Here is a 7,500-nt window from a genome sequence, read left to right as displayed (position 1 = left end):
GTGTTGGTGTTAGACGTGCTGGTGTTAGACGTGCTGGTGTTAGACGTGTTGGTGTTAGACGTGCTGGTGTTAGACTTGTTGGTGTTAGACGTGTTGGTGTTAGACGTGTTGGTGTTAGACGTGCTGGTGTTAGACGTGCTGGTGTTAGACGTGCTGGTGTTAGACGTGTTGGTGTTAGACGTGTTGTGTTAGACGTGTTGGTGTTAGACGTGTTGGTGTTAGACGTGTTGGTGTTAGACGTGCTGGTGTTAGACGTGTTGGTGTTAGACGTGCTGGTGTTAGACGTGTTGGTGTTAGACGTGCTGGTGTTAGACGTGCTGGTGTTAGACGTGCTGGTGTTAGACGTGCTGGTGTTAGACGTGTTGGTGTTAGACGTGTTGGTGTTAGACGTGTTGGTGTTAGACGTGTTGGTGTTAGACGTGTTGGTGTTAGACGTGTGGTGTTAGACGTGTTGGTGTTAGACGTGTTGGTGTTAGACGTGCTGGTGTTAGACGTGTTGGTGTTAGACGTGTTGGTGTTAGACGTGTTGGTGTTAGACGTGTTGGTGTTAGACGTGTTGGTGTTAGACGTGCTGGTGTTGGATGTGTTGGTGTTAGACGTGCTGGTGTTAGACGTGCTGGTGTTAGACGTGTTGGTGTTAGACGTGCTGGTGTTAGACGTGTTGGTGTTAGACGTGTTGGTGTTAGACGTGTTGGTGTTAGACGTGCTGGTGTTAGACGTGTTGGTGTTAGACGTGTTGGTGTTAGACGTGTTGGTGTTAGACGTGCTGGTGTTGGATGTGTTGGTGTTAGACGTGTTGGTGCTAGACGTGTTGGTGTTAGACGTGTTGGTGTTAGACGTGCTGGTGTTAGACGTGTTGGTGTTAGACGTGTTGGTGTTAGACGTGTTGGTGTTAGACGTGCTGGTGTTAGACGTGTTGGTGTTAGACGTGCTGGTGTTAGACGTGTTGGTGTTAGACGTGTTGGTGTTAGACGTGTTGGTGTTAGACGTGCTGGTGTTAGACGTGTTGGTGTTAGACGTGCTGGTGTTAGACGTGTTGGTGTTAGACGTGTTGGTGTTAGACGTGTTGGTGTTAGACGTGTTGGTGTTAGACGTGCTGGTGTTAGACGTGTTGGTGTTAGACGTGTTGGTGTTAGACGTGTTGGTGTTAGACGTGTTGGTGTTAGACGTGTTGGTGTTAGACGTGCTGGTGTTAGACGTGTTGGTGTTAGACGTGTTGGTGTTAGACGTGTTGGTGTTAGACGTGTTGGTGTTAGACGTGTTGGTGTTAGACGTGCTGGTGTTAGACGTGTTGGTGTTAGACGTGTTGGTGTTAGACGTGTTGGTGTTAGACGTGCTGGTGTTAGACGTGTTGGTGTTAGACGTGCTGGTGTTAGACGTGTTGGTGTTAGACGTGCTGGTGTTAGACGTGTTGGTGTTAGACGTGTTGGTGTTAGACGTGTTGGTGTTAGACGTGTTGGTGTTAGACGTGTTGGTGTTAGACGTGCTGGTGTTGGATGTGTTGGTGTTAGACGTGCTGGTGTTAGACGTGCTGGTGTTAGACGTGTTGGTGTTAGACGTGCTGGTGTTAGACGTGTTGGTGTTAGACGTGTTGGTGTTAGACGTGTTGGTGTTAGACGTGCTGGTGTTAGACGTGTTGGTGTTAGACGTGTTGGTGTTAGACGTGTTGGTGTTAGACGTGCTGGTGTTGGATGTGTTGGTGTTAGACGTGTTGGTGTTAGACGTGTTGGTGTTAGACGTGTTGGTGTTAGACGTGCTGGTGTTAGACGTGTTGGTGTTAGACGTGTTGGTGTTAGACGTGTTGGTGTTAGACGTGCTGGTGTTAGACGTGTTGGTGTTAGACGTGCTGGTGTTAGACGTGTTGGTGTTAGACGTGTTGGTGTTAGACGTGTTGGTGTTAGACGTGCTGGTGTTAGACGTGTTGGTGTTAGACGTGCTGGTGTTAGACGTGTTGGTGTTAGACGTGTTGGTGTTAGACGTGTTGGTGTTAGACGTGTTGGTGTTAGACGTGCTGGTGTTAGACGTGTTGGTGTTAGACGTGTTGGTGTTAGACGTGTTGGTGTTAGACGTGTTGGTGTTAGACGTGTTGGTGTTAGACGTGGTACGGTTGGTGTTAGACGTGTTGGTGTTAGACGTGTTGGTGTTAGACGTGTTGGTGTTAGACGTGTTGGTGTTAGACGTGTTGGTGTTAGACGTGTTGGTGTTAGACGTGTTGGTGTTAGACGTGTTGGTGTTAGACGTGTTGGTGTTAGACGTGCTGGTGTTAGACGTGTTGGTGTTAGACGTGCTGGTGTTAGACGTGTTGGTGTTAGACGTGTTGGTGTTAGACGTGTTGGTGTTAGACGTGTTGGTGTTAGACGTGCTGGTGTTAGACGTGTTGGTGTTAGACGTGTTGGTGTTAGACGTGTTGGTGTTAGACGTGCTGGTGTTAGACGTGTTGGTGTTAGACGTGCTGGTGTTAGACGTGTTGGTGTTAGACGTGCTGGTGTTAGACGTGTTGGTGTTAGACGTGCTGGTGTTAGACGTGTTGGTGTTAGACGTGTTGGTGTTAGACGTGTTGGTGTTAGACGTGCTGGTGTTGATGGTTGGTGTTAGACGTGCTGGTGTTAGACGTGTTGGTGTTAGACGTGTTGGTGTTAGACGTGTTGGTGTTAGACGTGTTGGTGTTAGACGTGCTGGTGTTAGACGTGTTGGTGTTAGACGTGCTGGTGTTAGACGTGTTGGTGTTAGACGTGCTGGTGTTAGACGTGCTGGTGTTAGACGTGCTGGTGTTAGACGTGTTGGTGTTAGACGTGTTGGTGTTAGACGTGCTGGTGTTAGACGTGCTGGTGTTAGACGTGTTGGTGTTAGACGTGCTGGTGTTAGACGTGTTGGTGTTAGACGTGCTGGTGTTAGACGTGCTGGTGTTAGACGTGCTGGTGTTAGACGTGTTGGTGTTAGACGTGCTGGTGTTAGACGTGTTGGTGTTAGACGTGTTGGTGTTAGACGTGCTGGTGTTAGACGTGTTGGTGTTAGACGTGTTGGTGTTAGACGTGTTGGTGTTAGACGTGTTGGTGTTAGACGTGCTGGTGTTAGACGTGTTGGTGTTAGACGTGTGGTGTTAGACGTGTTGGTGTTAGACGTGTTGGTGTTAGACGTGCTGGTGTTAGACGTGTTGGTGTTAGACGTGTTGGTGTTAGACGTGCTGGTGTTAGACGTGCTGGTGTTAGACGTGTTGGTGTTAGACGTGTTGGTGTTAGACGTGCTGGTGTTAGACGTGTTGGTGTTAGACGTGTTGGTGTTAGACGTGTTGGTGTTAGACGTGTTGGTGTTAGACGTGTTGGTGTTAGACGTGCTGGTGTTGGATGTGTTGGTGTTAGACGTGCTGGTGTTAGACGTGCTGGTGTTAGACGTGTTGGTGTTAGACGTGTTGGTGTTAGACGTGCTGGTGTTAGACGTGTTGGTGTTAGACGTGTTGGTGTTAGACGTGTTGGTGTTAGACGTGCTGGTGTTGGATGTGTTGGTGTTAGACGTGCTGGTGTTAGACGTGTTGGTGTTAGACGTGTTGGTGTTAGACGTGTTGGTGTTAGACGTGCTGGTGTTAGACGTGTTGGTGTTAGACGTGTTGGTGTTAGACATGCTGGTGTTAGACGTGTTGGTGTTAGACGTGTTGGTGTTAGACGTGCTGGTGTTAGACGTGTTGGTGTTAGACGTGCTGGTGTTAGACGTGTTGGTGTTAGACGGTTGGTGTTAGACGTGCTGGTGTTAGACGTGTTGGTGTTAGACGTGCTGGTGTTAGACGTGTTGGTGTTAGACGTGTTGGTGTTAGACGTGCTGGTGTTGGACGTGCTGGTGTTAGACGTGTTGGTGTTAGACGTGTTGGTGTTAGACGTGTTGGTGTTAGACGTGTTGGTGTTAGACGTGTTGGTGTTAGACGTGTTGGTGTTAGACGTGTTGGTGTTAGACGTGCTGGTGTTGGATGTGTTGGTGTTAGACGTGCTGGTGTTAGACGTGTTGGTGTTAGACGTGTTGGTGTTAGACGTGTTGGTGTTAGACGTGCTGGTGTTAGACGTGTTGGTGTTAGACGTGTTGGTGTTAGACATGCTGGTGTTAGACGTGTTGGTGTTAGACGGGTTGGTGTTAGACGTGCTGGTGTTAGACGTGTTGGTGTTAGACGTGCTGGTGTTAGACGTGTTGGTGTTAGACGGGTTGGTGTTAGACGTGCTGGTGTTAGACGTGTTGGTGTTAGACGTGCTGGTGTTAGACGTGTTGGTGTTAGACGTGTTGGTGTTAGACGTGTTGGTGTTAGACGTGTTGGTGTTAGACGTGTTGGTGTTAGACGTGTTGGTGTTAGACGTGTTGGTGTTAGACGTGTTGGTGTTAGACGTGTTGGTGTTAGACGTGCTGGTGTTAGACGTGTTGGTGTTAGACGTGTTGGTGTTAGACGTGTTGGGTTAGACTTGTGTTAGACGTGTTGGTGTTAGACGTGCTTGGTGTTAGACGTGTTGGTGTTAGACGTGCTGGTGTTAGACGTGTTGGTGTTAGACGTGTTGGTGTTAGACGTGTTGGTGTTAGACGTGCTGGTGTTAGACGTGTTGGTGTTAGACGTGTTGGTGTTAGACGTGTTGGTGTTAGACGTGTTGGTGTTAGACGTTGCTGGTGTTAGACGTGTTGGTGTTAGACGTGTTGGTGTTAGACGTGCTGGTGTTAGACGTGTTGGTGTTAGACGTGCTGGTGTTAGACGTGTTGGTGTTAGACGTGCTGGTGTTAGACGTGTTGGTGTTAGACGTGCTGGTGTTAGACGTGTTGGTGTTAGACGTGTTGGTGTTAGACGTGTTGGTGTTAGACGTGCTGGTGTTGGACGTGTTGGTGTTAGACGTGCTGGTGTTAGACGTGTTGGTGTTAGACGTGTTGGTGTTAGACGTGTTGGTGTTAGACGTGTTGGTGTTAGACGTGCTGGTGTTAGACGTGTTGGTGTTAGACGTGCTGGTGTTAGACGTGTTGGTGTTAGACGTGCTGGTGTTAGACGTGTTGGTGTTAGACGTGTTGGTGTTAGACGTGTTGGTGTTAGACGTGTTGGTGTTAGACGTGCTGGTGTTAGACGTGTTGGTGTTAGACGTGTTGGTGTTAGACGTGCTGGTGTTAGACGTGTTGGTGTTAGACGGTTGTGTTAGACGTGTTGGTGTTAGACGTGTTGGTGTTAGACGTGCTTGGTGTTAGACGTGTTGGTGTTAGACGTGTTGGTGTTAGACGTGTTGGTGTTAGACGTGCTGGTGTTAGACGTGTTGGTGTTAGACGTGCTGGTGTTAGACGTGTTGGTGTTAGACGTGTTGGTGTTAGACGTGTTGGTGTTAGACGTGTGTGTTAGACGTGTTGGTGTTAGACGTGCTGGTGTTAGACGTGCTGGTGTTAGACGTGTTGGTGTTAGACGTGTTGGTGTTAGACGTGCTGGTGTTAGACGTGTTGGTGTTAGACGTGTTGGTGTTAGACGTGCTGGTGTTAGACGTGTTGGTGTTAGACGTGTTGGTGTTAGACGTGCTGGTGTTAGACGTGTTGGTGTTAGACGTGTTGGTGTTAGACGTGTTGGTGTTAGACGTGTTGGTGTTGACGTGCTGGTGTTAGACGTGTTGGTGTTAGACGTGTTGGTGTTAGACGTGTTGGTGTTAGACGTGTTGGTGTTAGACGTGTTGGTGTTAGACGTGTTGGTGTTAGACGTGTTGGTGTTAGACGTGCTGGTGTTAGACGTGTTGGTGTTAGACGTGTTGGTGTTAGACGTGTTGGTGTTAGACGTGCTGGTGTTAGACGTGTTGGTGTTAGACGTGCTGGGTTAGACGTGTTGGTGTTAGACGTGCTGGTGTTAGACGTGTTGGTGTTAGACGTGTTGGTGTTAGACGTGCTGGTGTTAGACGTGTTGGTGTTAGACGTGTTGGTGTTAGACGTGTTGGTGTTAGACGTGCTGGTGTTAGACGTGTTGGTGTTAGACGTGTTGGTGTTAGACGTGTTGGTGTTAGACGTGTTGGTGTTAGACGTGCTGGTGTTAGACGTGCTGGTGTTAGACGTGTTGGTGTTAGACGTGTTGGTGTTAGACGTGCTGGTGTTAGACGTGTTGGTGTTAGACGTGTTGGTGTTAGACGTGCTGGTGTTAGACGTGTTGGTGTTAGACGTGTTGGTGTTAGACGTGCTGGTGTAGACGTGCTGGTGTTAGACGTGTTGGTGTTAGACGTGTTGGTGTTAGACGTGTTGGTGTTAGACGTGCTGGTGTTAGACGTGTTGGTGTTAGACGTGTTGGTGTTAGACGTGCTGGTGTTAGACGTGTTGGTGTTAGACGTGTTGGTGTTAGACGTGTTGGTGTTAGACGTGTTGGTGTTAGACGTGTTGGTGTTAGACGTGTTGGTGTTAGACGTGTTGGTGTTAGACGTGTTGGTGTTAGACGTGTTGGTGTTAGACGTGCTGGTGTTAGACGTGTTGGTGTTAGACGTGTTGGTGTTAGACGTGCTTGGTGTTAGACGTGTTGGTGTTAGACGTGTTGGTGTTAGACGTGTTGGTGTTAGACGTGTTGGTGTTAGACGTGCTGGTGTTAGACGTGCTGGTGTTAGACGTGCTGGTGTTAGACGTGTTGGTGTTAGACGTGTTGGTGTTAGACGTGTTGGTGTTAGACGTGCTGGTGTTAGACGTGTTGGTGTTAGACGTGCTGGTGTTAGACGTGTTGGTGTTAGACGTGCTGGTGTTAGACGTGCTGGTGTTAGACGTGCTGGTGTTAGACGTGTTGGTGTTAGACGTGTTGGTGTTAGACGTGTTGGTGTTAGACGTGTTGGTGTTAGACGTGCTTGGTGTTAGACGTGCTGGTGTTAGACGTGTTGGTGTTAGACGTGTTGGTGTTAGACGTGCTGGTGTTAGACGTGTTGGTGTTAGACGTGTTGGTGTTAGACGTGTTGGTGTTAGACGTGCTGGTGTTAGACGTGTTGGTGTTAGACGTGCTGGTGTTAGACGTGTTGGTGTTAGACGTGTTGGTGTTAGACGTGCTGGTGTTAGACGTGTTGGTGTTAGACGTGTTGGTGTTAGACGTGTTGGTGTTAGACGTGTTGGTGTTAGACGTTGTTGGTGTTAGACGTGTGGTGTTAGACGTGTTGGTGTTAGACGTGCTTGGTGTTAGACGTGTTGGTGTTAGACGTGTTGGTGTTAGACGTGTTGGTGTTAGACGTGCTGGTGTTAGACGTGTTGGTGTTAGACGTGCTGGTGTTAGACGTGTTGGTGTTAGACGTGCTGGTGTTAGACGTGTTGGTGTTAGACGTGTTGGTGTTAGACGTGTTGGTGTTAGACGTGTTGGTGTTAGACGTGCTGGTGTTAGACGTGCTGGTGTTAGACGTGTTGGTGTTAGACGTGTTGGTGTTAGACGTGTTGGTGTTAGACGTGTTGGTGTTAGACGTGTTGGGTGTTTAGACGTGTTGGTGTTAGACGTGCTGGTGTTAGACGTGCTGGTGTTAGACGTGTTGGTGTTAGACGTGTTGGTGTTAGACGTGC

This window comes from Entelurus aequoreus, linkage group LG23 (assembly GCF_033978785.1).
Source record: "Entelurus aequoreus isolate RoL-2023_Sb linkage group LG23, RoL_Eaeq_v1.1, whole genome shotgun sequence".
Classification (NCBI taxonomy): Eukaryota; Metazoa; Chordata; class Actinopteri; order Syngnathiformes; family Syngnathidae; genus Entelurus; species Entelurus aequoreus.
The sequence above is the reverse complement of the archived record's forward strand: the minus strand, read 5'-3'. Positions refer to the sequence as shown.